At 34.8% G+C, this 10,184-nt stretch overlaps 1 protein-coding gene across 3 annotated transcripts in view; it reads left to right on the forward strand.

The window, feature by feature from the left end:
- The window catches only part of LOC106877928 (kelch-like protein 26), a 330,015-nt gene that overhangs the window by 91,045 nt on the left and 228,786 nt on the right, over positions 1 to 10,184 (forward strand). The gene's annotated exons all lie outside the window — the stretch shown is intronic.

Genomic DNA, 10,184 nt, shown 5'->3' on the forward strand with positions numbered 1-10,184 from the left:
TATATGTATGTGTGTGTATATGTTTGTGTGTCAATGTTTGTCCCCCTCCCCAACATCGCTTGACAACCGATGGTGGTATGTTTATGTCCCCGTAACTTAGCGGTTCGGCAAAAGACACCGATAGAATAAGTACTAGGCTTCCAAAGAATAAGTCCTGGGGTCGATTTGCTCGACTAAAGGCGGTGCTCCAGCATGGCCGCAGTCAAATGACTGAAACAAGTAAAAGAGTATATGTTTCATGAATTATATATGCTCAGCTGTGTCAACTTAGTCCAAAACCTTATAGGATCTTTGCTGGTGGTAAAACTCTTTGTCAGCAGTTTACGTCACAGGAAAACTGTTTGCATCAACGACGGCTGAAGTAAACGAATTCTCTACCTATTTTAACGATGTGTGTTCTAAAAGATAGATGTTCGAGCAGCTGTCTTCTTATCTATTCATTACGGTGTAAATGGCTGTGTTATTAGTGTGTCTGTTCTCTATACACTTGTAACCACTAACATTAAGAAAGAATTAACGTGATTTAGTGTATGACAGTGTTGGCTCTTTGAATATCTGATGCAGTCATTCACTGGGTTTCTTCACAGTTTCTTTTATATGGCTATAGCAGGATCCACTATTTGATCAAGGTGCCACTGATTATGAAGCATACCTTTTCACCGTTCGGCTATCGCTGTGCCAGAGGCCAGTGTCAGAATTGACGAATGTTTTTTGTACAAGGAGTAAATTACGAGTGTACAGTAACTTGTAAGGGTGAGAATAATAATGAATCTTTACATTAACAAAATTCATACGTAGTTATGTAGCTTATTATTAATTCATTAATCAAGGCGGCGAGCCGGCAGAATTGTTAGCACGCCGGCCAAAATGCTTAGCGGCATTTCGTCTATCTTTATATTCTGAGTTCAAATTCTGTCGAGGTCGGATTTGCCTTTCGTCCATTCGGGTCGATGTAATCAACTTACCCCTCTCCTGAATTGCTGGCCTTGTGCCAAAATTTGGAACCATCAGTAATTTATTAATGAAGGTGGCGAGCTGGCAGAATCGATAGCATACCGGACAAAATGTTTAGCGGTATTTTGTTCACCTTTGCCTTCTGAATTCAGATGTCGCCGAGGTCGACTTTGCCTTTCATCCTTTCGGGGTCGATAGATTAAGTAGCAGTTGCGTACTGGGATCGATCTAATCGACTGACCCTCCTCTCCAAAAATTTCGGGCCTTGTGCCTAGAGTAGAAAAGATCCTTTCAGGGTTTGATAAAATAAGTATCAGTTGAACACTGGACTCGATGCTATCGACTTAGGCCCACCTCTAAAATTCAGTAATTCAGTGTACCAAAATTTGGAACCATTATGAATTTATTAGTTATTGTTTCCATATGAGTTTTTGAGACTTTATCTTGGAGCAGCTTCAGATTTGGGTGTGAGCAAAATGTTATCCTTTAGCGAAGGATTCTCCATTTCTGGTCTAAGTAATAATTTGATCTGCTAGAAAAAACCTTCAAATCACTAGTCCAAGATATCCTATATCTGATTATGAAGGGATGGTCAGGACTGGAATAGTAACGATAATGAATCAGAGCTGACTCGGAGTTAAACAACAGCAGCAACAATAAAACTATGTTTACAAAACATACACTAGCCAAAGTTAAAGTACACAGTGCAAATCGAGAGGCTTTGTTATCACTATAATATGTAAGACATCCTTGTAGTTTCATATCAACATACGCTATCGTCTCGGCGATTGGCTGTCAAGCCCCACTCATACGACAAGAGGTTTTTGCACCATCTGGCTGTCAGCACATAGCAAACATTCGGAATCATCTCAGCCAAGGAAGTCCACATTTTTCTCTTCCATCTTCGATAGCGCCATCAACCGTGTAAACTGGTCCGTTGTATCGCTTTGAACTTTGGTTCAGCTCTTTAATGACATGTGACTAGCATCTCTGTTTGAAACTTCAAATCTCAATTTACTTGATGACAGAAAAATAATTATGTGAATTCTGTGCATCTTTTCCGTCAAAACACTTAAATTTCAATTTCAAATTTCTAAAATAATATATGAAGTCTGTGCAGCTATTTTCCTTTAATCCCTTAATTTCAAATTCAAATTTCTATTCCCTTGTCTCAAATTATCAAGAAATGATTATTTCCCTTGTAATAGCTGCCATCACTGAGAAAACGTGTGTATTTGAAATATTAAATTTTGTTTTTACAAAGGGTTGAAACTGTTCGCTACCGAAATAGATCGTAGATCGCAACAAGTTTCCTTGCGATTCTACTTATTTACTTTATATTCATGTACTAAAAATTATATATATATATATATATATATATATATATATATATATATATATATATATATATATACACACACACACACACACACGTAAGAGAATTCACGAAAAAACAACAGACGAAGACAGGTGGTGTAAACAACAAATGGATGTATTAGTATAACGCTCGGGAATAGAGAAAGTCTTTAACATTTCGAGCCTACGCTCTTCAACAGAAATGAACACAGAAAGAAATAAGGAGAGAAACAAGGAGAGAAAAAAATGTGTAGTGGTCAGTGATCTATCATGGCAAATGCCGGACAGAAGGGTTACACAGGAGAGTTAAGAAGAAGGGGAGATATCTGTGTGTATGTGTGTGTTTGCGCGCGCGCGTATTATCATTAAATATACTCACACTACACACACACAAACATCAGGCTATACAAATAAGTGAAAAGCACTTATGAATACATGTAGTAATAGGGTTTATATATTCGATGAAGTTCATTATTAATTCTGTAGCTAGAGTTTCTGTTCAAAGATGTTACGAAGAAAAGGATCTAGCTACCTCTTGTGCCTAGATGTACACGTGCTCGCTCGCGCACACACACAGACGCACACGCGCATGCACAAGCTGGTGCGTGCACACATAGGTGTATTGTATGTATGAATAGTATAAATATATATAATAATTGTATGTTTTATGTATGTTTGTATAGTGTAAAGATGTAGTGTGTTTGTGTGTGTATGTATGCGAAATGCACTCGGATATTGATATGAAAATGAATATTTATAGAACCCAGACACACTTGTGTTTCTGGTTTTTCTTACCTTCAACAGCGAGGGAAAGAAATTTTGTTGGAATAGCAGTCATATAAAATGACTGCGATACGAACAAAACTTTTTTCGTATACGTCTGATCTTGCATACTTAATGTATGTGAATGCATGAAGTGTATAATTACTGCCGTAGTTAACCGGAAAAAATTTCTGATCGTTTAAAATTACGGCCTTAAGGAGAAGATTTTCTTAGTGTCAATGACAAATTTCGTCAGGAGAAACAAGGGAAAAAACTCAGAAATTTACTTTAATTAAACTGATTAATAATTAAATAGTGATATGCTGTGGGTTGAAAGGTTGATCTTCTTGTGACACTGCTGGAAGGGTCACACGGTGCCTGGTTGATTGATTCCACTTGAGAATTTACACCTGTTTGTGTAATAATCAGTATAACCGGGTACTTTCACACTAATCGATCAACCGTTATATATATATATATATATATATATATATATATATATATATATATATATATATATATATATATATATATATATATATATATATATATATATATATATAAAATTAATGTAGACAACAGTTAGCAATGTTTCTGGAATAAGAGCTCTTACTTCTAGCAATATAGTTGTTTATAACATCCAAGTTACACACAGAGTAAATAAGCGAATTATTTTTCGTTCTCTGGGAGGGATCTTTCTGATTTGGCGGACACCATTTGTTTTCTAACGAAACACTTTCAAACTTGGGACACTGGTAGAATGTGTCATATAAAACATCTTTTACTCTTAGTGTTGTTGAGAAAAGTTTATATTTTTAAAGTTATTTCGTGTTAAACTTGTTGTATTTCGGTAATTTCAACCAATCACTGACGTCTATTGAGGTGAAAACAATTACTGCTGTGGTTTGTCAATAACACGTTGTGGCGGTGTAATGGGATCTTTTCCTTTGAATAAAATTAGTGCCGTTGTTTGTCAACAACAACTATCGGCGGTACTGTTATTTATGACATCGTTCGTGCGTTTGTACTGGTTTTAGCTTTAGGGTTTTAGGGTTAGGGTTCGGGTTTTAAAGTTAGGGTTGGGGTTATGAGTATTTTCGCCAAATTTGGTGGAAATCTGTTTAGTACACCGCCACAGATTTTTCACCAAATTTGGCAAAAGTACTCATAACCCTAACGGGGATGGAAACATACTAGCACCAGTTGTCAAACGGTGGTTGAGGACAAACACGGACACACGCACACATAAACACATATAAACATACATAAACACACATACATACATGCATACATCATACATACATACATATATACATACACACATATACATACATATACATACATACATATACATACATACGTGCATACATACATATAGATCCATGTAAACGTTGATATGTGGGTTCGATTCCAACGTGTTCAGTTCATAATTTTTCAGTCATATGTTTAGATTATGTCGCTTTAATGGGAGTATATATATATTATAATAATATTTTATTATAGTTATTAATGTATAAAGAAGACTTTCGTGGTCGCTTTTCTCTGTAACTTATCAAGCCTTCGGGTTTGTTTACAAAATTATGTCAATATTAGACAGTAAGTATCTATACATTAGATTTGACTGAAATTGATGGATGAAACTTTGGGTCAATCGGATGCGCATGGAGCCGTGTAAGCGTTGATATGTGGGTTCGATTCCAACGTGTTCAGCTCATCATTTTTCAGTCATATATTTAGATTACGTTGCTTTAATCGGAATGTATATATATATATATATATATAAACTTTCGTGGTCACTTTTCTCCGTAACTTATCAACACTTCGGGTCACAAGGCCTTTGGTCGACCCAAGGCTATAGTAGAAGAGACTTGCCCGAGGTGCCACGCAGTGGGACTGAGCCCAGAATTATATGATTCGAAAGCAAGCTTATTACGACACAGCCACGCCTGCGCTACTATGTATGTGTGCGAGCCAACTATGTTTTTTTTCAATCGTAATATCTGAAATTTCATTAAAAAAAGATCCGTCTTTCGGAAAGTCATGAGGAAACAAAGCCAGCTTGTGTGAGAAGCTGCTCTCCTCACCCTCGGAAAAACTTTATTGACCCCAAACAAATTTTGATATAATCGGAATCTGAAGCACATTTCTAGAAAATTTCATGAAAAATGTCCAGTTTTCTGGAACTGGAAGTTATGAGGAAACTAAGTCGGAAAAAGGGGGCGCATTAGTGGAGGTATGTCTACATGACGTCCCGATGACTTCACCAGTTTGACTTTTATTAATGGTTGCCTTACACACACTCACACACACACATTATATATATATATATATATATATATATATATATATATATATATATATATAAACACCAGTTTGCAATGTTTCACCTGTATATATATATATATATATATATATATATATATATATACATACATACATGCACACATGTACATGAGTATCTATATGTGTATATGTATATGTGTCTATACACACACATATGCATACACACATATATACTTGCATACACTGTGTAACACACACTCACACTTTTATGTATGTATCTATACTGATATGAGTCACCAAGTTATGTACCCCCCTGGCATAATTAATATATGTAAAAATAATACAGTAACATCAAATATCAAAAACTTCGCCGAATACAGAACGCTAGTCTCATTAATATGCATATCAAACAACTAACTGTTACTCTCTCTCACACACACATAGCTATATATACCACTTAAAATGTAGAACTGTTTTCTAAAATTCGATATATTAAAAAGAAACACGAAAACAAATAAACAACCAATAGTGTGACGGGCTTCCTTAAAAATACTTTGGCTGACACCCTTTCTAACCAATCTTAATTGTATATGTACACTAAAGAAAACAAAAAGAGAAAAACAAGCAAAAACAAAGGCATAGACAGTAGCCTCCCATAATGCAATATGTTAAAGATAAAATTAAAGAATTAAAATGAAAAAGCTTGGCGTTCTTGTGTGGAGTGTTAGGGTGCCGCTTTGTATAAATTCCGATCAACGGGAATTATTCAAACAATTAGTAGGCGAAATAATCTCTATCAGAATGCTAGAAAAGTGATAATTGCAAGGAAATTAGTCGAGCCAAATCAACGAACATATTTCGTTCTTATTAGACCTTCTTAGCGATATATATTCTGTTTGGGAATAATACAAATGATCAATATATAATATACATATATATATATATATATATATATATATATATATATATATATATATATATATATAAGTTTCGAAAATCAATTAAGGTTATCATCTTTTCAGTCTGCGGAGAAATGGCTAAAATTTTTCCTGTTTATAATTATACCATACGTTACATATATATGTATGTATGTATGTATATATGTATGTATATATGTATGTATATATATATATATGTATGTATGTATATATATATATATATATATGTAGTATATATATATATATATATATATATATATATGTATGTATATATATATATATATATATATATATATATATGTAGTATATATATATATATATATATATATATATATATATATATATATATATATACAGTATATATATATTATACGACGGGCTTCCACGCAGGTTCTATTTTTGAAACAAGGTATTGGTCGGACCGGAGCTATACTAGGCATTTGTCCAAAGTGCTACGCAGTAGGACCGAACCGGAAATCACGTAGTTTGAAAGCAAGTTTCTAAAATCACCCCGGATTCAGTCTGACTACGCGCCACTTTGAGCAAATGTCATTTACTATAAGCCTCAAATCGACTAAAGCCTTGTGAATGGGTTTGGTAGACGAAAACTGAAAGAAGCCGCCACATGTGTGTGTGTGTGTGTGTGTGTGTGTGTGTGTGTGTGTGTGTGTGTGTGTGTGTGTGTCCCACCATCGCTTGACAACTGGTGTTGTGTGTTTACGTCCTTGAAACTTAGCGGTTCGGAAAAAGAGACCGAAAGAGTAAATACTAAGCTTGAAAAAGAAAAAAAAAAGTACTGGGATCGATACATTCGACTAAAATTTCAAGGCTGTGCCCCAGCATGGCCGCAATCAAATCACTGAAACAAGTAATAGATAAAAGATCCTATTTTGGCTCACCTTATATCACTACTTCTTTCGAAAGGAAAAAGAACGAAAAAAACGTCTTTTACTTGAACCACAGTAGGTTGATATTTTGGTGTCGTTTGTGCGAGATCGTTCGAGCTTGTCCTCGAGATAGCAACGAGATTCCTACTTCATCTCATTAAATCGTCTCAGTGAAGGAAATGTGAGCCTGAAGAGAAGATGCTTATAACTTGGAATGCTTTCTGTCGGAGCTATCCTGGAGCTAAAAACAAGAGCAACCAGCCGAAAATCTGCCTTAGATGACATCAGAAAGATTTATATTGGTTTCAAATTTTGGCACAAGGCTAGCAAGTTCGGGGGGAAGGGTTAAGTCGATTACATCGACCCCAGTGCCCTACTGGTACTTATTTTATCGGCCCCCCCAAAAGGATGAAAGGCAAATCGACCAAAGTCGAATTTGAACTCAGAACGTAAAGACTGACGAAATGCCGCTAAGCAGTTTGCCCAGCGTGCTAACGGTTCTGCTAGCTCACTGTCTTCAGAAAGATATATTTGACAATACCACCTGATGTTTACAAAATAGAATATAAAAAAGATAGTTTAATCATGGCTTCAGTATATGGTTAATTATAGTGTAGCTGGATCAGTTCTAACTTGGGATTATAACTATAAAACAACAGCAACAACAGTCGCAACAACAACATCAATCAACAACAATATTAATGGTTTCAAGTTTTCGATCAAAGCCACCAGTTTCGGGAAAGGGGTTAAGTCTATTACACCAACGTCAATGCTCAACTGCTACTTGTCTTATCGACTGCGAAAAGATGAAAGGATGAAAGGCAAAATCGGCAGCGTTTGAACTCAAGGACGTAAAGACGGACGAACTGCTGCTAATCATTTTGTCCGGCGTGCCAACGACTCTGCCAGCTCTCCGCCTTGAAATAGAAAGTAATTCATTATACTATAGGGACAATGGAGGAGGGAGCTGGTCGATCAGATAGACTCCAGTACTCAACAGGTATTTATTTCATCGATCTGGAAAGGATGAAAGACAAGGGTGACCTCAGTGGGATTTGAGCTCAGGACGTAAAGCGCCTGAAGAAATACCGCTAAGCATATTTTCCGACCCACTAGCTCGACTAAACAGATAAAATTAAGAAAAGGAGGCGTGACACAAGTTGATATTTCAAGCACTTTTATTTTATTACCAAAGATTCTTGTTTATTCTCTAAACAATTGAATTCTTCTGCTTCAGCATATATAAAATATTATAACATCTTATATATATACTTCCCCTCTCAATATTACTTTGGCAAATATGATTATGGTTAAAGCTACGATACGCTGATAAGGTCATAATAATTACAAAACATGTCCGGAGTTGTCTCCCGTACTTCCCGAACAATTTGAAAATAATATTTCTCATTAACTGAAATATATTGCCGTTACTCTTAGATAACAAAACGCTGATATAATTTCTTACCTATTATCTCTGTCCTCATTCTTGTAAGAGGATATATACACGAAACCTTGACGCATAATTTCCTTATTCACATTGCAAATATACCAAGGATTTTACGTTTTTGTTACTTCTTTCTGCACCCCCCTCTTTGTGTGGCTATATATGTGTGTATATGTCTTTTAGTGAGTACGAACATGTGTATGTGTGTGTGTATATATATATATATATATATATATATATATATATATATATATATATATATATATATATATATGTATGTATATATATGTATCTATATACATATATACACACAAATATGTAATACACTCACACGTACACACATGTGATTGTATATAAGTACATGCACACATCTATCTATCTGTCTGCCTGTCTATCTATCTGTCTATCTATATACGGTAGTCTCATGCGTGTGCACACACTAATGCTCACACATATATACACACACATACTCACACACGCGCGCTCGCACACTCACTCACACACACACACACACACACACACACACACCATAGGTTCTCACAAATATAATGTACTGAGTTGCAAAACTTCGATTAAATAACACTATTCACACTGTCGATCGATATAAGATCCCTCTTGAATTATTAAAAAGAAAAAGAAAAAACACACTACCAGCAAGAGAAATAACTGCAATAAAATCAAATAATTGACGCTTTCGGAAAGTGGAATCGAAGTAGATGCAAGTGAATTTTGTTCCTAAAACCAACTGGTGAAAGCAAGTGACATGTTTCGGTCGTATTAGTTCTCCTCAGCGAAGCACGTTGCACTCAGCAAGACGGTGATCTGTAAAGATAAAAGTTACAAGAATGTTCTATCGCTGAAGAGAAAGATTTTAGTTTAAAACCCGGAAAAATATCCGTTACTTTTCGTCGTCGACTTTTTTAGTACAAGACCCATTCTCATCTACGCATAAATAATGTCAGTCAGTTTATACTAACCGCATAAAAAATGTCAGTCAATCGCGTTCTGAAATTATTGTATCATGTACATATATATGAGTATATACATGAAAAATATATATGTACACACACATGTATGAACATACATGCACACATATACATGTATATTATATGTACACAAGCACACAAATATGTTCACATTGATATATGTACATACACACATACATGCATACAGATATGTAGGTATTTGTGTGTGTGTGTATATATATATATATATATATATATATATATATATATATATATATATACACACACATACATACATACATACAAATAAGTATGCGCATGTATATATATATATATATATATATATATATATAAACTTACATATATGTATATATATGTATGTACATATGTTCTATTTATATATACACACATATATGTATATATATTATATATATATCTATATAAATTTATATATACACACACATGTTGGAATGTAGTGTCCAAGTAAAGTTAAAAGTACTCAATACAGATGTAGAGTACAAATTTCTAATGTTCAGATAACTCTGTTACTACTGAAGTTCTTGAATATCACTGCGATTGAACGAATAGCGAAGCA

The sequence above is a fragment of the Octopus bimaculoides genome, chromosome 4 (assembly GCF_046866305.1).
Source record: "Octopus bimaculoides isolate indiv1 chromosome 4, ASM4686630v1, whole genome shotgun sequence".
NCBI lineage: Eukaryota > Metazoa > Mollusca > Cephalopoda > Octopoda > Octopodidae > Octopus > Octopus bimaculoides.